General features: G+C 40.7%; 1 protein-coding gene across 1 annotated transcript in view; it reads right to left on the minus strand.

The window, feature by feature from the left end:
• SLC20A2 (solute carrier family 20 member 2) overlaps positions 1-27,260 on the minus strand; it is a 130,809-nt gene extending 103,549 nt beyond the window's left edge. Inside the window, exon 1 of the mRNA XM_069742699.1 lies at positions 27,185-27,260. The gene's annotated coding sequence lies outside the window, so the exon portion shown is untranslated. The remainder of the gene's footprint in view (positions 1-27,184) is intronic.
• Between the last annotated feature and the right edge of the window lie 205 nt (positions 27,261-27,465).

Raw genomic sequence — 27,465 nt, forward strand, 5'->3', positions numbered from 1 at the left:
ACTGAAGGTCCGGAGTCACAGAACCCTGCAGCTTTCATGCACTCTACCCAGACTTGCCGAAGATGCTGGTTCATGGTCACTGAGGTGTCCCATCTAGTCCAGGACACTTGTCCTTGTTCCACATATGCCTCTTCGGTCAGGGTAGTGAGATCCTCCCTCCCCCAGCATTCCAGCCCCATTGCAGCACAGTGTTTACCGCTTGAAGACGTGAATGATGTGGGCTAGAACATTCCTGGCATTCCCTGGCAAAGAGTCCCATGTGTCCACAGTTATGTTAGTTTAACCCCTTTCACCCCGACGTAGGCCGTACTTGGGGGCTTGGGAAACCTCCCCCTCTTTATGATGTCCAAAATCCACACAGTTCCTCCTCTCATCGGACCATTTTCTCACTAGCCTCCCTGTATGCCCCTGTTCCCGATTCACTGGGGCTGTCACTTCATGTAGCCCTGGTCAACTGGTAGAGCAATCATCAGCCAATTTTGCAGCCACATCCAGACTGAGTGATTTTCTATCTGTCACCAATTCTTTTAAGTCACCTGGGAGCTTGGACATGAATTAATCCAGCATGACTATATCCAAGATATGTTCTGCTTCCTGAGCCCCCAGCCCTTCTACTATCCACCGATGCATGCCATACTTAATGTATTGTCAAACTCCCGATACATGTGTGTACTGGGCCTAGTCTCCCAAAAGTCAACTTATGCTCCTCCATACAATAGATACCTCAACCATAGCACATATATCCACCTCCAGCTCGCAACAACATATAGCACAGTCCCAACCGAAGCTCTTCAAACATCTTTTGAGTTCAGCGATGGGCAGTAGAGCAAATCTGTATTCCACCAGATAGAGCCATGCTTCCTTGGGTTGATCCTGTAGAGTGTCTCTGTAGATAGAGGAAGCCCCCTTTTTTATATTCGACAGTTTTCATTCAGGGCATTCTCCCACAGGAATGGGGAAAGTTAGGGGGAGGTGATCCTTCATTGTTCAATTGTTCAGTTAACATGCATTTTTGTCCTTCAAGGTCTGTAGACTAGTAAACCGCAGGGACATGATGCAATGCATAATCAGCAGGTATTCCACATATTTACATACAACAGGAGTCAACATTCAGGCTCATATGAACAATGACCCATGTCCTTTGACCTAATAAATAAAGGAACAGTGCACAACAAAGGTCACTTACAGACTCATATGAGACAATGACTCATGTCCAATGACCTACTGAACAATACTTCTGGCATTATTTATTTATTTATTTATTTATTTTACTCGTTAATATAGCACGATTAATTACCACAGCGCATTACAAACATTATTGGCACTGTACCCAATGGCACTCACAATATAGAATCCCTATCAGTATGTCTATGGAATGTGGGAGGAAACCAGATAACCCGGAGGAAACCCACACAAACACGGGGAGTACATACAAACTCCTTGCTAATTAAAAATAAACGCTGTGTTGTCATACTAACTTATTCTAAAAATTTGCCTGAAATGATAGGTCGCTTTTAAATGAATAATTGGGATTGAAATGGTAAAAGTGTACAAAGGTTTTGATATAAAGAAATTAAAATTATTTTAATGAGCTTTCAGTGAACCAATAGGTAAACGAGATGAAAGACATCACACCTTAAACAATATTTTTTTTAAATATAACAGTATAAAATTAAATTAGTAATGCCCTTTGACAACACAAACCTTTATATTATGACGAATCTTTAAAACCCAGTAAAAAAAAGTTTTGATGGAAAAGTAGGCAGAAATTTAATTTAAGCACATGACAAAGTGTTGTGGATACACAAAAAGAGCTGTCCATAAAAGCCCTTCAGTGTCTATTTTGTTGATCATGAAAGAAAAAGCAATTAGGTGGTTCATGTGACTGGTTAAAGTTATGTAATACATTGTTATTCTGCTTTGTTAGGACTGAGCGCTGGGACACTAGGATTAATAGCTCATTATGAGCTTTAGCAGTTAACTGCAGATTGCTTTTCAAATAAAAATATAACTTTTTTTTCCCCAGAAAGAAAAATGTATATTGATTACTTATCATCAATGCGTAACTGCCATTTTTATTTAATAAAAGTGTGGACAACCTCAAACTGGTGATTTTACTCAATATAAATAAGAGCCCTTAATGCCCCTCAAAAGGACTCAACTTCGGTAGAACGGTAACAGCATTGCAGTGGTTTCCATTTGTCAATAGCTTGGTAAAGTTTGTGTCAGTGCTGGATCAGTGGAAACAGCGAGATCTCACTTTTTAAGGCTGGGGCCCCTCCAGCGTATAGTCTCTCATCCGAGAGAATAGGGTCAGTTATATAAATCACACTCTGATCGCATTCACACTAGAATGTGATCTGATTTTTGCAGATGAGGTGAAGAGGGGGAAAAAAGTTCTCTTTTTTTATTGTCAGTCTGTGATAATTGAGTGCAGTCTGATGCTTTCCATGGATTCATTGACTTGCATGGTCGAGTGCGATCCAGTAATTAGAGCAAACTCTGGCAAGCTGTGATTTTTTTCCTCAGGCCGGCTCTGTACAAGACAAAAATCGGACACGTGTACGGCCCCATACAATAACATTGGTCCGAGTGCGATCAGTCGGATCGCACGTAGACCGAAATTAATATTGTCTGTACCTGCCCTAACTGCGAGAGGGACTTCGGAGGGATATGGAGTCTCACAACGCATGCAAGGATCCCACAACCTAGATGTTCTGGCCTGACTTTTTTTTTTTTTACAAAGATGGGCCCTTTCAGTGGGGTGGGGGTCATTAGAGGCAATTGTGAGCACTTGTGACACTAGTGCAACTTACTTTTCATGAAACCACCAGTCTGAGTTGTATACTGCTTTATGAAACCAAAAGGGTAGCTCTAGATTAGTGACTGATACTCCTTACACAGCACATTCAATTTTAGGAATATTGTTACTGCAAGTGTACTCTGTTTGTAAAAAAATATGATGATGGGAGATGTTCAAAAATGTGATGTTATATTTCTGTTAAATCACGCAAAACAGTAATTTTTCAGTTGAAATACATTTCTTTGAAAAAAGATATTCTACTGTATATCTAGAATCCATGATTGCGGTTACATACTAAAACTTGAGCTACTCGGGCTCCTTGAGCCACGGCAGACTTTCAGCAGTTAAGATAGTTGCTACAGTTCACTATTGAATGTGAATATGTTTGTGCTAAGACACGCAAGTTGCTGCAACCATGATACACGAGTCACAAAAAGTCTAGAAGGTTTGGATTTCCGCATAAGTTTATGCCTCAGTGAGGGCAATTTGCCAGTTGCAATGCAATGACTTTCACTTTTATGGTTGAGTGTAGGAGTGGCCAAGCACGTCTAGTTGGCATGTGACTACACATATGCAAATCGCATACTTACGGTCGCGTGACCGCCTGCTCTCACCAGCAATACTGGTGAACCTTGACAGCATGCGCATTACAAGCTGTCAAGATTCAGAAGTTGCAATTATATAGAGTGACTGCAATATTTTATCAAAATATCAAACAATGTCTTTAATCATGGACTTTGCAAAGGGTAAGGTCTGCAGAAACATGTAGATGTTGTTGCAGAATTACTGGCTTACTCCATTTTGGAAATTAATGATAAACATCTTGCAGACAACTTGTTATCCAATTTTTAGAATTAGGATGCCAACATACTTTGTATACTTGTAAATCCTCACAACGTGCACACAGCAAACAGTCATAGTAACATAGTAACATAGTAACATAGTTAGTAAGGCCGAAAAAAGACATTTGTCCATCCAGTTCAGCCTATATTCCATCATAATAAATACCCAGATCTACGTCCTTCTACAGAACCTAATAATTGTATGATACAATATTGTTCTGCTCCAGGAAGACATCCAGGCCTCTCTTGAACCCCTCGACTGAGTTCGCCATCACCACCTCCTCAGGCAAGCAATTCCAGATTCTCGCTGCCCTAACAGTAAAGAATCCTCTTCTATGTTGGTGGAAAAACCTTCTCTCCTCCAGACGCAAAGAATGCCCCCTTGTGCCCGTCACCTTCCTTGGTATAAACAGATCCTCAGCGAGATATTTGTATTGTCCCCTTATATACTTATACATGGTTATTAGATCGCCCCTCAGTCGTCTTTTTTCTAGACTAAATAATCCTAATTTCGCTAATCTATCTGGGTATTGTAGTTCTCCCATCCCCTTTATTAATTTTGTTGCCCTCCTTTGTACTCTCTCTAGTTCCATTATATCCTTCCTGAGCACCGGTGCCCAAAACTGGACACAGTACTCCATGTGCGGTCTAACTAGGGATTTGTACAGAGGCAGTATAATGCTCTCATCATGTGTATCCAGACCTCTTTTAATGCACCCCATGATCCTGTTTGCCTTGGCAGCTGCTGCCTGGCACTGGCTGCTCCAGGTAAGTTTATCATTAACTAGGATCCCCAAGTCCTTCTCCCTGTCAGATTTACCCAGTGGTTTCCCGTTCAGTGTGTAATGGTGATATTGATTCCCTCTTCCCATGTGTATAACCTTACATTTATCATTGTTAAACCTCATCTGCCACCTTTCAGCCCAAGTTTCCAACTTATCCAGATCCATCTGTAGCAGATAGTCAGGATTCAGAAGTCTGCAGTCACATAGAGACTGCAGACAGAAGATATAGAAACCCATTTAAGCTTGCTGCTAAGGATATTAAAGTCTGAGGAACTGTATAAAACGGATGAAACATGGAAGACATACTCTGTATTTCATTCGTTTTTCATTGATCCATTGTCAAGAAACAATGGATAAAAAAAGTTCAGTCTACCTATTTTAGTTTTTAAAAAATGGACGAGAAAAAAATGGACACGGCATAGATGCCATACAGATTAAAAATGGTTCACTAATATAAAAATTGACACGGAAATTCAAATGTAGCCAAAATCTGATATAACATGCAGCAAATTGGAGCTTGCTGTAAACGCAAAATTCGACCCTCAAATTCACAGATTTTTTTTTTACACTGCAAATGATGTTTTGTTTTTTTGTTTTCTTTTAAACTCATGCAAACATTTTGTAAAATTCATGTAAGGCCCTTCTCATACGATCATGATTCATGCACAAGTTCTATCCATGTTTTGGGTGGATAGAACATGTACTTTCCCCAATATGGTCTATGGATTTTTCTGGATGTAATCCTAAATTATTTTTCTTATTATTATTTATTTCTATAGCACCATTTATTCCAAGGTGCCGAACATGAGAAGTGCTACATCAAAATACAAATATTACTTACAGTAGACAAACTAACAATGACAGACCGTTACAGAGGGAAGAAGACTCCACAGGATAAATGACTATTAGTGAAAAACAATAAAATAGGAGATATTACTAAATAAAATAATATAAATTTCATATTGCCATATTCATATGACCCACACAATAAAGTTATCACTTTATTTGTGCAACACATTGAATTTCTTAAAATTTCAAACTAAAAAGAAATGTGGCAGAATGGCTGTGTTGTTTATATTCCTTCCCATAAAAAGGTAATAGAAGTTTGTAAATAAGTGCTATTGCAGCGACTTGGTCCAGTTTACATACCTTCACAAAGCACTATACTATTCACTCCCAGGCTTCAGCGAATGTGAGTCTGGGCAGAAGAATTCTGCACGCAGTGGTGTCGCACGTTTAGTCAGTTGTTGCATGAAGCCGAAGCCTTTGTGTTGTTTTCCCACCCAGGGACTGCTTTGGAACGTCCCGTGGTTTGTGTCCCCCAATGAGGCAGACGAGAAACAGGGATTTTTGTGTACTCACCATAAAATCCTTTTCTCCGAGCCATTCATTGGGGGACACAGCACCCACCATGTTAGCCTATTGGCTTATATGGTTTTTGCCTGGTTCTCTGGGAGCCAGCACAAGGGTATATATTGCAGAGGAGGAGCTAACTTTTTTTGTGTTAACATAGTGTCAGCCTCCTAGTGGCAAGCAGCATACAAGTGTCTCTGACTATCTTTAGCAAGTGCAGTGTGTGTTTGAGGACATGTCTTCATATCAATGACCCTGTATGTGCGCATAGCGCATTCAACTGGCTATGGGGAAGGTTTTATATTGTAATCTTGAGCATACTTAGTGCGACTCTAAACAGGAAATGGTTTCCTCACCACATGTGCTCAGTTAGGTATTTAAAGGAGGGGTTTGTCATGTTTAAGGTGCAGCCTCATCTTATGGACAACTCTCCACTGCCATGCTATCATGAATCTCTCCTGATGAACCCGTCCATGGGGGAAACGCGTCGAGAGTCTGTTGATCTCATCTGAGAAACCTTTATGGTCTTCAGACGCCTTTATGTAGCACCACATCTAGACAGATAAGTACAGCTGTATCAATAGGACACTTGTGTCCTTACCTGTTACCTGACATTATCTTCTTCTTGCATAAGTGAATGTGGTTCTTTGCCGTGCAATTGTATTTGCTGATATATTTATCTATGATTGTGGGAGCTTGTTGTTCCATGTTAGCACCATGTGTGGTTTATTTTTAAGTTATCCTCTGTTCATCATATTGGTTTGGGGATGATGGCATAAAATATGGGCATGGTGTTGCAGTAGCACCTAGATACCAGTAGTTTATCGCTTAATATCAGTCCATTTTGTATATGTGAGTTTTTGCTATGAGTGGCTAAGCTTGTTTGGGTTATCTCCTTTTCCTACATTTATATACATTTATCTTTTTGTTGCATGTTTTACATGTTTAATATTTGCTTACACCTAAGACTATTTCAGTATTCATGATACAGTACATATAGGCCATCTGGCCCTGTTTCTGACTTATGCCTTATAGGGTGAAGTAGGAGAGAAGGGATAGCCGTTGGACGAGCGGGGGCGCCATTCTCGATTTTCTTAGGGTGCCAACCTCCGCACCTAGGTAGGCGCCCAGACAGCTGTGTATCTAGGGTCAGATCACTCACTTCTGCACATCAGCTGAGTATGAGTGATGCTATGTTTGAGCACAATTTTATCAATTTTCTGTCCACACAAGAGACATTGATTTGGGTGCTAGCTTTTTATTGTTTATTGTCTTTGTAAGGTACCTGGATGGGCTTATCTCTGTGTTTTGTATCTTATAAGCAGAGATAGTTATTTCTTTAGAGCCCGTTGCATTGAGTCATTTCTGTTGAGGGGGTTCTAGACTTTTGTGTTTTGTTTTATTACACTTATGTAAGGTTATATTTTAAACGGGGTTTTTTCTATTAAGCTGTAAGGGCTATACATACCAAAATAATGCCACTGAGATACAACTCATCCTGAAAAACAAAACAAAAAAAAAACACTTTCGTACGACTATGTTACAAAAAAAAAAAAGTTATGGTTTCTGGAATGCAACAATAGAAAAGTAAAAAAAAATTGGTCTGGCATATTTAACCTATCACCCTTTCTACCCCATAGAGTTTGGACTTTATGTGATTAGTGTGTGAAAGGCTAAAATGACTGTTACAGCGCTCATAGAAAGTGGTTAATGAGTACTGAATTATTGATCCACCAAACACTGTTCAGGTCAACCTGATCCTTTTTAGCTAGCTACCACCTAATAACTAGAGCTTTTTAAAGCTTGTATATTTTGGGGTTTTCTCTGGAATATATGCATTAAAAGTTAAGATGACAGAAAACAGGATATACAGTGGGGAAAATAAGTATTTGATGCTCTGCCAATTTTGCCACCTACAAAGAATGGAGAGGTCTGTAATTTTTATCGTAGTTACACTTCTACTGTGAGACAGAATATAAAAATTAAAAAACAGAAAATCACATTGTATGATTTTTACATAAATACTGTAAATTGCATTTTATTGCATGAAATAAGTATTTGATCACCTACCAACCAGCAAGAATTCTGGATTTCACAGACCTGTTAGTTTTTTGTTAAAGTGAACCTGTCAGAAAGATTTTGCTAAGTAAACTACAGGCATAGTCAGGTTGATGCTGTTACACTGATTAAAATGATACCTGCTGTGAAGAAATCCCCTTGTGGTTCTTGTGTAATCAGTGTTAGAAGTTTTCAGTTAATGATATGCCCATTTTGCTGGGCAAGACTGTAGGCAGAGTCTTATCTTCCTACTATAGGCCAGAGAAACCAAGGAATGACCTGCCCACAGGCCGCCCCAAAGCACAAACATGTTCCTCCTCATAGAGACAGAGAGACACACAGAGAGATAGACAGATACACAGAGAGAGATAGAAAGACAGACACACAGAGACAGACAGATACACAGAGACAGACAGAGAAACACACACATAGAGACACACAGGTAGAGTGAGACAAACAGGCAGAGAGGGACAGACAGATAGACAGAGAGAGACAGACAGAGAGACACATAGAGACAGACAGAGAGAGACAGACAAAGAAAGAGATGCTGTAAAGGGCGCTGATATACTCTGCTGCTGTGGCGGGGGTCGTTGACATACACTACTGCTGTGGCAGGGTCTCTGAACGGGCTGGGTACGTTTGAGTGGTTGAGGTATAAGAGAGAGTGACACAGTCTGTCTGTTTCTCTCTGTCTATGATTACAAAAATGTTTGTGCTTCGGGGCGGCCTGTGCATTGTCCTCTTCATAGAGAGAAACAGACTGCCCTTCTCTCTCTCTCTCTTATACATCAACACTCATATGTACACAGCCCCCTACAGAGACCCTGCCACAAAAGCACAGAGTTTGACACTGACCCCCACCATAGCAGCACAGAGTATGTCAGCGACCCCGCAACAGCTTCTCCCTGTTTGTCTCTGTCTAATTCTCTCTGTCTCTATCTGTTTCTCTCTCTGTCTCGCTCTGTCTGTTGCTGCCTGTCTGTCTCTCTGTGTCAGTCATCGCAGCCATCCAGTGTCCACTGCTGTACAGGAAGCAACAGGAGATGACAGCCACAGTGTACAGGGTGCAGGAATTAGTATGAGCCTTTTTTATATTTTGACTATGAATGGGGGACATAAGAGCGGCTGGCAATGAGGGACATAGGAGCAGCTGGCTATGGGGAACATATGAGGGGCTGGCTATGGGTGACATAAAAGGCTGGATGTGGGTGATATAATAGGCTGGATTTGGGGACATAAGGGGCTGGAAGTGGGGGACAAATGAGGGGCTGGCTGTGGGGAACATATGAGGGGTTGGTTCTGGGGGACTATAAAATGGGCTGACTGTAGGGGATATAAGTTGTGCTGGCTGTAGAGGACTCTATACCTGGGCTGAGGGGGACATCATACTATATTGGATATGTGGAGGCATCATTTTATATGGGGCTGTGGGGGATGATCATGCTTTATAGGGTGTTGTGAGGGAAATCTTACTATACATTAGGGGCTGTGGTGGACATCATAGTGTATATTAAAAGCATGTTGTGGATTGCACACTGTATGGACAGCTGTGGTCACCATCATACCATGTAGGTCAGGGGTCCCCAACCTGTAGCTCGGGAGCCACATGTGGCTCGCCAACCCATGAATTGTGGCTCATGGCTGTCTGTCAGCTTGGTGCATTAGCTCCAGTTCTAGCAAATAGGTATCAAGAGCACATCTGAATTTTGTGAGCAGCCCTGCACAGAAGAGCAGATCTGGACGCACATTTACTAGTCTTAGGGTTTTGAGATGATTTAAGTATGGTACGCTGGAGACAAGATGACACCACCTGTCAGAGGAGGTGTTTGAAGCTGGATATGACAGAGTCTTGGGAGTGCTTTATAGGAGAATACTGAATGGGGATATTGTAGGAACCCTTGGATCTTTGTATACTGCTTTGCGATGATTGAGTTTTGTGGAAAAGCTTTGGTTACCATTATGCCTGTAATGGGGGCTTTGGTTGCCACAATTTTGAGGGGGGCGGGAGCTGAATGTGGCTCACGACCCTCTCTCAAGGCTGGATGTGGCTCGTGACCCTCTCTCACAGTTGACTGTGGCTCTCATGGCCAGAAACGTTGGGGACTTCTGGTGTAGGTGAACAATGTGAAGGGGGATGCAGTTTCGAGAGGACACTGGCAGGCAGTATGAGGGCATAGTGTGAAAAGGGGCACAGGATGGATATGGAGAGGGGGCACAGTATGTTGAGAGAGGTTAGCTTGGTGGGGGGAAAGTGTGGAAATATAATAAGTGTAATGGGAAAAGAGTGGAGAGGGGACAGCCATGGTATAGGCAGTGGTTCATAAGGGCAGACAGTGTGGTGGTTATAGCTGATAATGGCAGACAGTGTGGTAGGTGTAGCTTATTAAGGCTGACAGTGTGGAGGCCACATACTATTTATGTCATGATATGGACAGTTATTGTTATGCAGATGACTTTTTAATAACACTGTTATTTTTAAAGGGCACCGTGTCAGGATATACTGCAGAAGAAGGAAGTCTGTAGAGTCTAGCTGTGGATGTGAAAAGTCATCACGGTGTCTCAATCACAGAAGAAATCATCCATAGGGTACCTGGATGTAAATGTTTACATGTTGATACTGACTACGTCTCATCAGTGCTCTGGTTCCTGTATGGTCCGCAGTCTGATAAAGACTGATGACAACACCTCCCAGCATCACCTTACAATTGTTAAAGACATACTGTGAGTCCTAGGTTCATGAGATACAAATGTATATGGGCCTAACTTAGAAGGATTCAGCTAGTCAGTGTTTAATCACGTGATATCATAGACTTAATGAAAAAGGAAGAATTAACTGGACAGGAAGGCAACATGAGCAATTTTTAATTACACAGTGCAATGTAATATGATGACTGCAATATATTAAGTAACTAAAAACTTTGATGGGAAGAGTGTTCCTTTTAGAACAATTATACATATTCGTACAAATGATGGACGCTTTAATTGAAACCAAATGGCCCCACTCCCTGTGGAGCCTCACCCCTAAAGTATATATCTTTTTTTTACTTTTGAGGGTGTTCTTTGGTGAAAGAACTTTAGATGTCATTCTACCTTAGTCTCTGACCAGTTCCTTGACTTTGGTGTTGAAGGTTCATCGGGGTGGGTTGGGGGGGGGGCATGTCAGCTTCAACTGCCCCGGGCACCAAAATTCCTTGTCACGTCACTGGTTAGCACTGTAAACCATGTTTTCAAAGGTGCTCTTGCCTTACAATGAATAACCTTTAGATGTATCTTTCCTTAACTTAATATGTCTAAACCATACATATTCCAAGATAGGTTACGGTGGCATGTAATGATTTGGGCACCCATGGCCATAATTACTGTTATTGTGAACAGTTAAGCAAGTTAAAGATAAAACGATCTCTGAAAGGTTTAAAGTTAAAGATTAAACATTTCCTTTGGATTTTAGGATATATACACTCCCTGACAGAAGTTATGTCGCTTATCCATGTTATGTACAGTAAATAAAAGGTTATAACCGGACGTTAAACTCATCCATTGGTTGTATAAAATATTCTTTTGAAAGCTGAAACTCTCTGAAATGTGGTTTAGGTTAAGAAAATAAATTGGCATCAATGCAGAAATATTGATCAGTTAATGGACACAAAATGATCAGATTTTGGCAAGACGAAAGTTTTGTCTCCTGGTCATATAGTGCACCCTGTCCTAGTTTACATCTTCACTTGTGCTCAGTAAATGATTGGTTAATTAGTGTGTGTATAAAAAGAAACCCAGCACCCCAGACTTTCACTTGAAGTGCAACTTGAGCTCTGTCAACATGCCAAAAATCCACCCTGCGACCAATGCCTGTATTATCAAGAGGCTGAAGACCAGATCCACTGCAGAGGTGGCTGGCACCTTTAATGTGTCTCAGCGTTAAGTACAAATAATTAAAAAAAGATTTGAAGAGACTGGAGATGTGTTTCACAAGCCCAGGTCCGGCAGAGACAACTGCTCAGGAGGAACGTTTGTTGGTTAGAAAATCCAAAGCAAGCCCCTCTTCCACTGCTGCAGAGCTCCAACAGGCCTGGTCACCTCAAGTCGCTGTGTCAACTAGAACAGTTTGTAGGATTCTGTCTCGAAATGGCCTCCATGGTCGAATCGGTGCCCAGAAGCCAACACTAAACAAAAGGCAAATAAAAAACTGTGGCATTTGCAAAGTAACACAGCCTGCTAAATAGATGGATGCTGGAAAAGTGGCAGAAGGTGGATTTCTCTGATGAATCTTCAGTAGAATTACACCACAGCTGCCGCAAATACTGAAGGAGACCTACTGGAGCCCGTATGGATACAAAATACTCCCAGAAAATAGTAGCCTAAAATATCAAGAAGTATTAGGTACCTCTTATATTCCAAATCATAAAAGGGGTCAAATTCTGCAGCAGGATGGTGCTCAATCTCATACATCCATCTCTACAACAATGCTTCTCCAGGCAAAAAAGATCAAGGTGCTCAAGGTCTGGCCAGCCCAGTCACTAGACATGAACATCATTATAATAATAATAATTTTTATTTATATAGCGCCAACATATTCCACAGCGCTTTACAAATTATAGAGGGGACTTGTACAGACAATAGACATTACAGCATAACAGAAATACAGTTCAAAACAGATACCAAGAGGAATGAGGGCCCTGCTCGCAAGCTTGCAAACTAAGGAACTTGAGGAAAAGGGAAGACACGAGAGGTGGATGATAACAATTGCTTTAGTTATTCGGACCGGCCATAGTGTAAGGCTCGGGTGTTCATGTAAAGCTGCATGAACCAGTTAACTGCCTAAGTATGTAGCAGTACAGACACAGAGGGCTATTAACTGCATCATTGAGCATGTTTGGAGTAGGATGAAAGAGGAAACTTGGAAGACAAAACCAAAAAATCTAGATGAACTCTTGGAGGCATGTAAGACTGTATTCTTTGCTATTCCTGATGACTTCATAAATTGTATGAATCATTGTTGAATCGCATAGATGCAGTCCTTCTAGCTCATGGAAGTCACACAAAATATTAAATATGACTCTAATAGCACCACAACTTCATTCACCAATGTTATGCAACATATATTTGTATTTTAAGTTAATTATTTATTTGAATATCACATTACTTTCTGTGGGTGACAAAACTTTTGTCTTGCCAAAATCTGACCATTCTATGTCCATTAACTGATCAATATTTCTGCATTGATGCCAATTTATTTTCTTAACCTAAACCACATTTCGGAGGGTTTCAGCTTTCAAAAGAATAATTTATACAACCAATGGATGAATTTAACGTCAGGTTATAAGCTTTTATTTACATAACATGGATAAACGACATAACTTCTATCAGGGAGTGTATATATATACATATACGTATGTATATGTATATATATATATATATATATATATATATATATATATATATACAGTATAATGTAAATTTTCGGGCACCCTTGGAGATTTGTGAACTCAGATAACTTTGACTAAGTTTTCAGACCATAATTAGCCCGTTAGGGTTATGGCTTGTTCACTATCATTGCTAGAAAAGGTCAGTTGATGCAAATTTCCCAGCTTTATAAAAACCCAGCCTCGTCTAACCTTGTGCTGAAAATAGCAGCCAATAGCCTTCTGAGCAGCTGCCTAGCACTCTGAAAATGAAGATGGTGAGTACCCACAAAAGAGAACATTGTAAGAAGATAGCAGAGCATTTTCAGGTTATCCTTTCCTCAGTTCAAAATGGAATTAAGAAATGGCAGTTAACAGGAACAGTGAAGGTCAAAATAAGGTCTGAAAGACCAAGCAAAATTTCAGTGACAACTGCTCGTAAGATTTAGAGAGTCAAATCAAAACACCCACTTGACTGCAAAAGACCTACAGAAAGATTTGGCAGAATGTGGAGTTGTGGTACATTGTTCTACTGTTAAGAGACACCTGCACAAATATGGCCTTCATGGAAGAGTCATCAGAAGAAAACCTCTTCTGTGTCCTCACGATAAAATTCAGCATCAGAAGTATGCAAAAGATCATCTAAACAAGCCTGATGCATTTTGGAAACTAGTCCTGCGTGACTGATGAGGTTAAAATAGAACTCTTTTGCCAGTGATCACAGGTACAGTATGTAAAGAAAAAAAGGGCACAGAATATCAGGAAAAGAAAATCTCGCCAACCATTATGTATAGGGGTGAATCAATCATGCTTTGGTATTGGGTTGCAGCCAATGGCATGTGGGAACATTTCACAGGTAGAGAGAAGAATGGATTCAATGAAATTTCAACAAATTATTGATGCAAACAACATCATCTGTAAAAAAAAACTGAAGTTGAAATGAGGATGGCTGCTAGTAATAGATAATAATCCTAAACACACATAAAAATCCCCAATAGACTACCTCAAAAGGTGCAAGCTAAAGGTTTTACAATGGCCCTCATAGTCCCATGTTCTGAACATCATTGAAAATCTGTGGTTAGGCCTCAAAATAGCAATGCATGCAAAATGACCCATTAATCTCACAGAACTGGAAAAACTTTCCAAGGACGAATTGATGAAAATCCCTCAAACAAGAATTGAAAGACTCTTGGTTGGCTACAAAAAACCTTTACAAGCTGTGATACTTGCAAAAGGGGGTGCTACTGGGTACTAACCATGCAGGGTGCCCAAACCTTTGCATCGGCCCATTTTACTTTTTGTATTTTTTAAAATGTAAAAGGTTTAAAATATATTTTATTTTTTGCCTAAAATGCAAAGGAAATGAGTCATCTTTAACTATAGACCTTTTAGAGATCATTTCATCTTCAACTTGCTTAACTGTTTACAATAACAGTAATTTTGACCAGGGGTGCACAAACATTTACATGCCACTGAAAATGTATCAAGAAGGTAGAATATTGTTACCATGACACACTGTATAACTTAATGCAATTTAAAAGGGTTACACGTGGGCAGTGCACATCTATACCATAATGCTTGCAAATAAGAAGTAGTATGGATATTATTCTAAATGAATAAATGTGATAATTTTGTACCACTACTTCTTGAAATGTACTTTCAATCATTTTCCTCTGGATTCTAAATAGTATAGTAATGCCAAGACTTCACGAAGTAAACAGAAAATCATTATTTCTTTATACAAATAACATTCTGTAAATAATTTAAAGCCCTGTAATCTATGCCTGTCAACAGCAATTAAGTTAATCTCTAGACTAAGTGAAAAAAAGATTTGGCAAACAGGCAACAAAAGCCATGACCATCCCAAAATGATAAATGTGACACTGCGCACTGCTTGATTGCAGTTTTTGCAAGGGTGGCCCAACCAGTTATTAGGTTTAGTGGGCAAACACTTTTTCACCCAGGGCCCTGTAGGTTCCAATTTCTTTATCCCTTAATAATAAAGACCTTAACTAATAAAAACTGAATTTTGTTTTTACTTGTGTTATTTTTGTCTAATTTTTAAATTTGTTTGGTGATCTGAAACATTTAAATGTGACAAACATGCAATAGAATAGGAAATTAGGACGGGGCAAACACATTTTCACATAACTGTATCTCTATGAGGCTGTCGAGTTTGAGTCACGGGACCTGAGGCTGATCTGCGCATGATGGTCTGCACTTGGTTCATGACACACAAATGTGTGAATTCTGCCTAAAGATCATTACTTAGACTGAACACAGCTGTATTTAACTCTGTTGAGAGCAGGACTAACTATGCACAGGGTTTTCAGCCTCTGGATGCAGCAATGCTATTATTCACTGTCAGCAAAATAATAAATTAGTAGAATTGGTGAGGAAGTGAAAAATATATCAGAAAGTTGTATAACTTTACTTTTATATTGTGTCTAAACCTTGTTTATATAAAACCAGTAATCTGCTTTAAATTGGTTGTCTGCAAGTTGGACAATCCCTTCTTACATGCCAGAGTCAACAAAGAAAAGTAAGAAAGACTAAAGGTACCGTTACACTAAGCGACGCTGCAGCGATATAGACAACGAGCCGATCGCTGCAGCGTCGCTGTTTAGGTCGCTTAGAGACATCAAACACGGCAATACCAGAACGATGCAGGAGCGATCAGGTGATGTAACAGCGACTCACTTATCGTTCTCGCTCCATGTAAAAACATTGCTGGCATCGTTGCTTTTGCTGTCAAACATGACGATACCCGCCGACCTGACGACCAAATAAAGTTCTGGACTTCTAGCTACGACCAGCGATATAACAGCGGGAACCAGATCGCTGCTGCGTGTCAAACACAACGAGATCGCTATCCAGGACGCTGCAAAGTCATGGATCGTTGTCGTTCTCGTGGTAAAGTTGCTGAGTATGATGGTACCTTTACCTGCACATTTCCAGCAATGTCGGCGCTCATGTCATTATGTCATGTACAGTACAGACCAAATGTTTGGACACACCTTCTCATTTAAAGATTTTTCTGTATTTTCATGACTATGAAAATTGTACATTCACCCTGAAAGCATCAAAACTATGAATTAACACATGTGGAATTATATACTTAACAAAAAAGCGTGAAACAAGTGAAATTATGTCTTATTCTAGGTTCTTAAAGTATCCACCTTTTGCTTTGATGACTGCTTTGCACACTCTTGGCATTCTCTTGATGAGCTTCAAGAGGTAGTCACAGGGAATGGTTTTCAATTCACAGATGTGCCCTGTCAGGTTTCATAAGTGGGATTTCTTGCCTTATAAATGGGGTTGGGACCATCAATTGTGTTGTGCAGAAGGCTGGTGGATACACAGCTGATAGTCCTACTGAATAGACTGTTAGCTGCTTTTTTCTTGCCATAATACAAATTCTAAGTAAAGAAAAACGAGTGGCCATCATTACTTTAAGAAATAAAGGTCAGTCCGAAAAATTGGGAAAACCTTGAAAGTGTCCCCAAGAGCAGTGGCAAAACCATTAAGCGCTACAAAGAAACTGGCTCACTTGAGGACCGCCCTAGGAATGGAAGACCAAGAGTCACCTCTGCTTCTGAGGATAAGTTTATCCAAGGCACCAGCCTCAGAAATCGCAGGTTAACAGCAGCTCAGTTTAGAGACCAGGTCAATGCCACACAGAGTTCTAGCAGCAGACACATCTCTTCAACAACTGTTAAGAGGAGACTTTGTACAGCAGGCCTTCATGGTAAAATAGCTGCTAGAAAATCACTGCTAAGGACAGGCAACAAGCAGAAGAGACTTGTTTTTGCTAAAGAACACAAGGAATGGACATTAGTGGAAATCTGTGCTTTGGTCTGATGAGTCCAAATTTGAGATCTTTGGTTCCAAACCACCGTGTCTTTGTGCAACGCAGAAAAGTTGAACGGATGGACTCTACATGCCTGGCTCCCACCGTGAAGCATGGAGGAGGAGGTGTGATAGTGTGGGGGTGCTCTGCTGGTGACACTGTTGTGATTTATTCAAAATTGAAGGCATACGGAACCAGCATGGCTACCACAACATCTTACAGCGGCATGCTATTCCATCCAGTTTGCGTTTAGTTGGACCATCATTTATTTTTCAACTGGACAATGACCCCAATTACACCTCCAGGCTGTGTAAGGGCTATTTGACCAAGAAGGAGAGTGATGGGGTGCTACGCCAGATGACCTGGCCTCCACAATCACCACACCTGAACCCAATCGAGATGGTTTGGGGTGAGCTGGACAGCAGAGTGAAGGCAAAAGGGCAAACAAGTGCTAAGCATCTCTGGGAACTCCTTCAAGATTGTTGGAAGACCATTCCCGGTGACTACCTCTTGAAGCTCATCAAGAGAATGCCAAGAGTGTGCAAAGCAGTCATCAAAGCAAAAGGTGGCTACTTTGAAGAACCCAGAATATAAGACATAATTTCAGTTGTTTCACACTTTTTTGTTAAATATATAATTCCACATGTTTTAATTCATAGTTTTGATGCCTTCAGTGTGAATGTACAATTTTCATAGTCATGAAAATACAGAAAAATCTTTAAATGAGAAGGTGTGTCCAAACTTTTGGTCTGTACTGTATATTACAACAAATCTTCCAATGCAATCAGAGAAAACATCATTCATATAATTCTAAAACAGCAGGTGCATTAGATAATCCGAAAGGCATGACAAGGTTTTCAAACAGACCCTCAGACGTTAAAAACACCATTTTCCACTCATCACCCCTCTGGATGTATATCAAATTGTAAGCCCCTCTAACATCAGGTTTAAAAAACACCCTCGCCCTCAGAAGCTGATTATATAGCTTGGGAATGAGTGGAAGTGGGTAGGTATTTTTAACCGTGATCTTGTTTAGTTCTCGGAAATCAAGGCAAGGAATGTTAGGGGTCGAGTTCCTGCCTCTGCACAGGGGGAATCTCGGGCCATCTCCGCTGCGGTCTCCCATTCTTCTCCTTCCGCAGTGGAGACGGCGATCCCAGCGTCTCGCTCAGTCTGACTCTGTGCTAAGAGTTACTGCTGCATTTCCTGCTTCTGCCATTGAAGTCAGTACTGGGCAGCGGCGAGCAGACGCTTCTGGGACTAAGTCCTGCTTTTCACATTCTGAGCATGCCCAAAGTAAGATCTCTCAGTGGAGATCGAGGGTCACAAGATCAGATACTGCAGCTAAGGCCATTGGTCCTTCTTGGAAGGTCCTTTAAGTGCTAGGTCTAAGTCCTGCTTTGCACACACTGAGCATGCCCAGGGCAAGATCTCTCAGTGGAGATTTAGGGTCACATGCTCAGGTATGGCAGTCTCTCATTGGTCCTTCTTGGAAGGTATTTTACTTGCTGCAGCTATATAAGGCTCGCATGGCCGCACGGCCATGCGCTAGTATCAAATGTTTTCGCTTATGCCAGTGGATACTATACCACTCGGTTCTTATGTGGTGTGAAGCTGTTAGCATTGGGACTGTACACTCAAGCAGGCAGCTAGCGTCAGTAGTGTGTCCAACCTTTTGGTCTGTACTGTATGTGCTTCAGCCAATCTGGTTAATAGTTTCACAAGGGACAAAGCCATGCCCATTAGATCAATATGGCAAAACCTTACAATTTTGTGTATGAGGTTTTCCAAAATTTCCTGTGAAATGAAATGTTAGGGAATTTCAACATGTACGATTCTCTCCAGTAGTGTAGCTACCGGGTGGGGGGGTGCAGAGGGGGCCATCACCCCGGGCCCCGCGCTCTAAGGGGCCATACCCGGAGCTATGCTACTGTAACTATCAGCATGTGCAGCACGCTGATACAGTTACATTCTGCAGCACAGCAGGGAGAATCGATCTCCGTGCTCTGCCACCTGGTCGCTATGGGGCCCCTGAGCAGGCGAGGCCCGATGCCAGCAGTAGGCCTTGTACTACAGGGTCTGCCTATGGGGTGCTGCCTTATACTAGAGGGTCTGCCTTTGGGGGGTTTCCTTATACTACAGAGTCTGCCTATGGGGGGCTGCCTTATACTATAGAGTCTGCCTATGGGGGGCTGCCTTATACTACAGAGTCTGCCTATGGGGGCTGCCTTATACTATAGAGTCTGCCTATGTGGGCTGCCTTATGCTATAGAGTCTGCCTATGTGGGTGCATTATACAATATAGAGTAGGCCTATGGAGAGTGCATTATACTATATAGAGTCCTATGTGGGGGTGCATTATACTATATTGAGAACTATCTGGAGCATTATACTATGTGGAGGCTATCTAGGGGGCTATCATACAGTGTTGGAGCCATCAAACAGTTTGGGGGATACTAAGGGGTCAGTATACTGTGTGGGTGGTACTATACAGTGAGGGGGCATTATACTGTGTATAAGGGAGCTGTACAGTGGGAGACTCGGGACATTATTAAATGTAATGTAGGCACTTATGGTTATAGGGGAACTCGGGTTACTGTGACTATCAAAGGTGCACACAAAGGGCATTATTACTTTCTACTGGCCAAAATATGAGCACTGTTTTCTAGGGCACTTGCACCTGGCATTACTATATTCTAGAGGGGTGCTTTAGAATTTAGAAGGCACAGAGAACCACACAGCAGGTGCAGTAATAGGGACACATACGGCAGCAGCGACTCAGTATTTAGAGTACCAGTAGGATAAGGAGTTTGTGCAGGTTGTGAATAGATGGTGATGGAGCAGGAATATGAGACGTGAATCGTGTCTTTGTTGTATTCTCTGCAGGTGAGTCGTTGCTGGAAGAAGTTGTCATGTCGATCTGGGCCAGATGGAAAAGACAGAAAAAGTGAACGATTTAATCAGAAAGAACGCCATCGGTAAGTCATTATCTGTAACTGTGCAGTGATCTGTTATATGTTCTGTAGGGCTGGTATTTACCACTGACCATATGACGGTAATATCCATGTTGGTCTTTGTATAGAGATTATTTTCAGCGGCAGTGCGGTCATCTGCTGAGGTTCTCCTCCACTATTAGGATGCGTCATCCAGTTGTAATCAAGGTTACCTGGTTAGGGGCCAACTCAGAAGTTTCACAATCTAAATTCCCTATCAGTATGTCTTTGGAATGTGGGAGGAAACCGGAGTGCCCAGAGGAAACCCACGCAAACACAGAGGGAACATACAAACTCTTTGCAAATGTTGTCCTTGGTGGGGTTTGAACCCAGGACTCCAGTGCTGCTAACCACCGTGCTGCCTAGCTACGCCTCTGATTCTCTCCCAGGAGACATAAACGGTCACCAGAAATGTAAGGCAAGGGCTCAGTCTGTCTTCCCATCCAGAATATTTTCATTCACGACATGCCTGTTTATTTAGGATGTAGGCGGGTTCAGGAGCAATAACTGTTAGACTAGCAAATCTAAGGGTATGTGCACATGTCAGGATTTCTTGCAGAAATTTCCTGAAGAAAACCGGAAATTTTCTGCAAGAAATCCGCTTTTTTTTTTGCGTTTTTTTCCCGTTTTTTTAGCGTTTTTTTTTTTAGCATTTTGCAAGCGAAATTAGCTTGCAGAATGCTAAAGTTTTCCAAGCGATCTGTAGCATAGCTTGGAAAACTGACTGACAGGTTGGTCACACTTGTCAAACATAGTGTTTGACAAGTGTGACCAACTTTTTACTATAGATGGTGCCTATGCAGCATCAATAGTAAAATATAGAATGTTTAAAAATAATAAAAAAAATGGTTATACTTACCTGCAAACAGCCGATCTCAGCGGCGTCCGTTCCTATAGATGGTGTGTGTGTGCAGGACCTTCGATGACGTCGCGGTCACATGAGCGGTCACGCGACCAATCACAAGACGGCGACGTCATCTCAGGTCCTTCACACAGAGCATCTATAGGAACGGAAGCGGCAGCATGCACCGATGAGAGGCGGGAAGACTCTGGGGCCATCAGAGGGTGAGTATATGACTATTTTTTATTTTAATTCTTTTTTTTTACCAATTATATGGTGCCCAGTCCGTGGAGGAGAGTCTTCTCTCCCTCCTCCACCCTGGGTACCAACCGCACATAATCTGCTTACTTCCCGCATGGTGTCCACAGCCCCATGCAGAAAGTAAGCAGATCAATGCACTCCTAGGTGTGCGGAATCCCCGCAATTCCACAAATTTAATGAACATGTTGCTTTTTTATCCGCAATGCGATTTTTTTCGCAAAAAAAAGCAACATTTGCACTAGAAATGTGGAATACACTGTAAATAATAGGAGGCATATGTAAGCGTTTTTTTCGCGTTTTTGTCATGTTTTTATAGCGAAAAAACGCGAAAAATACTGAACGTGTGCACATGGCCTAAATGTACAGCGTGTGACCTTCACATTAGACTAATTATCAGATTGCAGGATCTACTATATACAGTATTTTAGATAGATAAATTGACATTAGCAATTGACAGCTAGACATAAGTAAGGTTTATGAAAAATGTCCTTCTACAACTTATCTTTTATGTATTCTTCAAAGCGTGTTCAACCAAATGGTGTCTTATTAAAATCTGCACTGCTATTTCAGACAAGATAATGAAGATCCTAAATAATCACAGCAGGTCCCACACTTGTGTGTCTGTTTTGTATATTTCCAGATGTCAAATCAGATTAAAAAAGCAAATCCAACAGTACAGTTAGAAGATGTGACTGCTTAGAAGAATTACAATGAGGAGTGAGTACAGTGTTTACTTTAGCTGGGCATACTAACTTTACATAAACACAATTATAATTAATCATTGTAATTTTTGATCTTTGCCATGTTGCTACTGCAGTACAGTGAACAGCTATAAAATGTAATCTTAAGGCGTCATTCAGACATCTGGGAGTCATGCATATGTTCTTTCTGTTTTTCACTCATAGAGCATGTACCCACTATAGTCTATTGGGCTGTTCACATGTCCATGTTTCTTTATGAACCGTTTGTCTGCAAAAAAATCACAAATGCATGTCTGCTTTTGAACCAAGTTATGGATCAAAATTAAATTACCCATACAAGTCTGTGGCTACCTGAAAATCATGGATGGCACACATAGTCATTAGTGTGCTGTCGGTGAATACCATTGTCATATATAAGAGAAGCTTTGTAATTTATTTTTTCATACATGATAGTCAATGATGAAACACTGGTGATGAAAACTGACACTGAGCAAACACTGATGATACTTTGATCCAAAACAATAATGACAGACGTCGAAATGAGGCCTAAACTGAATCATTGAGGGGAATTTTGCTCTCCTATCTATGAATGATTTACTGGGAGAAAAGACACTGTAGGCTACGTTCACATTAGCGTCGCGTCGCTGTTGCGTCGGCGACGCAGCGGCGACGCAGCGGCGACGCGCCCCTATGTTTAACATAGGGGACGCGTGCGTCTTTTTGCACGCGTTTTCCGACACGTGCGTCGTTTTAGACGCTAGCGTCGGACGCAAGAAAACGCTACAAGTTGCATTTTTCTTGCGTCCGATTTCGTCAAAAAACGACGCACGCGTCGCAAAACGCGCGCGTGTTTGCGCGCGTTTTTCCGTGCGTCGCGCGTTGCGTCGCCGACGCAGGGCGGCGCAACGCTAGTGTGAACGTAGCCGTAGATGTACATAGTGCTGGGCTTGGGAAGCAGTGAGTGCCTTCTCGGTGCTTGTCATAGTTTGATTGATGGATCTCTTTTGCATCCAGGGAGAGATCAGTCAATAAAGCCAGGCCTGTGGATTTCATTACATACAAGTCACAGAAAAATTTACATTGTGTGCTTAATATGCACGATTTAGGGAAAGAAACTTTGAATGTAACTATGCCAGTGAATGACACGATAGGTCATGAATACTAGGAAGACTTATCATTAGCTCGTGGTCAGTAGTGCTTTATTAGCACATTATGACTCATACTGCCTGTTTAAGGATCCTTTTTAGAAGTCACGTTTTATTTGTGTCACAATGTGATCAAATGGTGGGTTACTTTAAATATAGGCACAATTTGTTTCTTATGAAAATACTAGTGGGTAGGTAGATAGCAGATTAATCGCAAAAGGTAAGTGGGTCAACTTTTTTTTTCCTTTACGAGTTTGAACAGTAGGAATCTTCGCAGTGGATGCTGTTAAAGGAGTTTTCCCATGAACAAGGTACATTTTAATGAATAGATCTTGGGATAAAAAAAAAGTTTCACAATTGGATGTGTTTATATAAAATTTTCCTGTGCTGAGATAATCTTATAAATGTGTCCCTGCTGTGTACTGTGTAATGGCCGTGTTTGACCCTACAGGGACATGATCTGATCATACCACAGCTCTTGGGCAGGGGAGGACTTAAAAGAGCATACAGACATTACAGCACGGTATCACAGCTGATTCTTTTTGTGTGACAAACATTTCACTGCCTGTTATTAAGCAATGTTTTATCTGAAAGAATCAGCTATGATCCCCTGCTGTCCTGTCTGTATACTCTTTTGCTTTCTCACCTGCCCAGGAGCTGTGGTATGATCATACCATGTCCCTGTACAGTCAGACACAGCCATTACACAGTACACAGCAGAGGAACATTTATAAGATTATCTCAGCACAGGAACATTTTTTACTTAACTCAACCAATTGTGAAACTTATTTAAAATTTCAAGACCTATTGATTAAAATGTTGGTGGGAAAACCCCTTTAATATCAGTGGCAGATATTATTTTGGTAGAGGAATCTCTTACATAACTAGACCTATATACACTTTTATTTAGGATCTATTTTTGTTAAACTACAAAGTGCTTACCCTACAGAGTCATCTCCTTAAAGGGAACCTGTCACCCCCAAAATCGAAGGTGAGCTAAGCCCACCAGCATCGGGGGCTTATATTCAGCATTCTGTAATGCTGTAGATAAGCCCCCGATGTATCCTGAAAGATGAGAAAAAGAGGTTATATTATACTCACCCAGGGGCGGTCCTGCTGCGGTCCGGTCCGATGGGCGTCGCGGTCCGGTCCTAGGCCTCCCATCTTTTTACGATGATGTCCTCGTCTTGTATTCATGCTGTGGCTCTGGCGCGGGCGTACTTTGCCCTGTTGAGGGCAGTGCAAAGTACTGCAGTGCGCAGGCAGTGGGAAAGGTCAGAGAGGCCCTGCGCACTGCAGTACTTTGCTCTGCCCTCAACAGGGCAGACAAAGTACGCCTGCGCTGGAGCTGTGGCGTGAAGACAAGAAGAGGATGTCATCCTATGAAGATGGGAGGCACCGGACCACGATGCCCATCGGACCAGAACCGAACCAGGACCGCTCCTGGGTGAGTATAATCTAACCTCTTTTTCTCATCTTTCAGGATACATCGGGGGCTTATCTACAGCCTTACAGAATGCTGTAGAAAAGCCCCTGATGCTGGTGGGCTTAGCTCACCTTCGATTTTGGGGGTGACAAGTTCCCTTTAACACAACATTATTTTTCACTCTTATTCATAATGTGATTTTAAAAGTTCTTGGTATCTTTTGGGGAACCTCTAGTTGATAAATACTACCCCATTACGTAATCATTGCTCTCTTTGTAAGTTGAAGCGTTCTAATAATATGTTCACAGGGTGTCCTGCAAATCCACTAGATCAGCAGATACAGGCATGAAACATCCTGTGCCTGCTGATAGGTTAAAAAGGCCGACACTTGAACTTTTCCTGCTATTTTCATTAGAATATTTGCATTTTAAGTAATTTTATAGATTATATAATTATTTTTAAGTTTTTTGAACTGTTTACCATTATCAAGTATGGGGCAGATTCTATGTTAATTATGCACAGTAGTTGAAGATGTAAGGGTGGTCGTGGTGTCGTGTTATAAGAGTAGATTAATCCTTCAAGTACTGGATCATTTTATGTTATCTGCACTTTGAGTTTTTCCCTCCCCTCTGCCAAGAATTATAACTTGTTTATTTTTTTTATCAATATAGCCATATGAGGTCATTTTAGTGGGACGAGTTAAAGCTTTGAATAACACGTAATGTTCTTAAAAGCAGGAAGAAAAATCCATGTGTGGTGAAATGGTGTAAAAAAAAAAACAACAACCCACCTCAATTCCACTCTGGGTTTTGTTTTTAAGATGTTCATTATGCTATAAAAATTGCATGACAAAATTATTCTGGTCAATATGACTATGACGATAGCAAAGATAAGATTCTAAAAAAAAAATCAAATCTTCATAAAAGAATGTATAAAAATTCAATTTTGTTTTGTCACCATTTTCAGAGAGCCATAACATAACATTCTTTTGTTAATGTAGATTTTACTGCTACCATTTTGGGGTACAAACAATGTTTTGATTGCTTTTTATTGAATTTTTGTGGGGCGGTAAAATAACAAAAAAAAAAGTTAATTCTGGCACTTTTAATTAACTATCTCCATTTTTTATACATGTTGGCATTCACCTTATCCGACAAACATTTTATATTTTATTAGCTTGGACAATTACCATCTCGTCAATACCAATTATCTTAATCTTTTAATTTTTTTTTTAATTTTACTATTTGCATTTAGAGAAAAGGTGGGTAATTTACACTTTTACATTTTGTTATGTTTTTTTTTAATTATTTTGTTTTAATGTTTTAGACCCTTTTAATTAAAGTTAGATGAACTTGTGATCTCTAGTTCAATTCACTGCAATACTGCAGTATTGCACTGTGTTATGAAATTGATAATTTCTGAGTTATAATATGGCAGACACTATGTTGGATCCCTTTTATATGGCATTTTCAGACTTGACGTTGGTATTTAGGGGGTTAAATGGATGAAATTGAAGAGATCACTCACTGTCTGGTGCCGGCTATGTAACATCCGGAACCCTTGTTGTACAATGGGCTCAGTTCTTGAGCTTGATCCATGCAGTGATGGCATACAGCTGCCGTATATGTATAGCGGCCATCGCTAAAGGGGTTAAAGGCTATGTTCTCAGCATGAAATTATATACCTGGTGGTACTATTTAGGATATATTATTTATGTTACTTATTGTATATCTGTTTATGTTATTAAAGATACATGCTTTAACTTCTTAAAGGGTTTATGTCTTAAGTATCGTAATTTATAACACAGACGTTTCTAAAGATTTAACAAAATCAAACTCTTGTCAAAATCCAATTAGGAACTGAAAATATGTCCATCGCTTCCATATATTTCGATAAGGGCAACAATTTCTCATTATACAATTTAGATACATTCTTGAATAGACACAAGTGACATAAATGTGTTTTTTTTTTAAGTTGGTCATCTCACACCGATTATCTTGGGTTAGCTCAAGCCAAAAGGAAAAGCATGGAAGGACATTTATGTGTTTACTCAACCAAGAGCTCATTTCCTAGTTTTGTTTGAGTCCCTGACATGAAAGGGCTGGTAAAAATTAGTTTGGGTTAACATGCATATTTGGTCTAGCTGCTAAAGCAATGGAAATATTCCCGCACACTGGTTAATATAGCCTAAAAAGGATGTATCATCCTGTTAGCGAGCTGTGATCAAGGATACTGTTCAGATTTCAAGAAAAAAAATGGAATTATGCATTGGTTCTTCCAAAAAATCTGTACACATTCTTAACAGGAGTCATAGGGCAGGTAATAAGCCAGGAGAAAGGTTTATTTCGTGCTATATAAAGACAGCTGAATACAAGTGTACAGGCGGAAAGATAATCTAGGCAAATTCTAAAGCTGTGACGAGCTTTCTCTTTCCAATACATCCTGTCCTTATTTGTACAGAGATGTAAGAATACATTGTCATGGTCTGATTGCGATTAAAAGGCAAGGAACAAACATCGCATAGCACAAATTAATTGTAATCATTTCTCCCAGCTACAGAAGTTGTAGGGTGGAAGAGGTAACGTGATTCAGTCTACTATTGAAACTGACGATACCTTTTTGTAAAACATGTAATGTAAAGAATTACCAACATCCATGACTGGCAACATGGGTGCCCAGGATAAATCTTGCATTTGCGGTCAGTGTGCAAACAATAGATGTGATTACCTGTATGCCACTTATGCGAAAGACTGCTGCTGGGATGGCTGCAATGTCACACTGGTTCTTACTGGTTGCACTTCTAAAGCAGCTGCTATAATTCCATGCTAAGGCATCCCAGAAGAGCACCATAAATAACATAATCGTATGGGGGTGGGACCTGTAGGCAGATCATTTTGACAGTGTTCCTGAACTTGTCTACCAGGAAAAAAAAACTTTCTCTACACCCTTTATTGTCAATCAAGGGCATAATAATTCCTCAATGTTAGAGTACAAAGAAGCAACTGCAG

Source organism: Ranitomeya imitator, chromosome 1 (assembly GCF_032444005.1).
Source record: "Ranitomeya imitator isolate aRanImi1 chromosome 1, aRanImi1.pri, whole genome shotgun sequence".
NCBI lineage: Eukaryota > Metazoa > Chordata > Amphibia > Anura > Dendrobatidae > Ranitomeya > Ranitomeya imitator.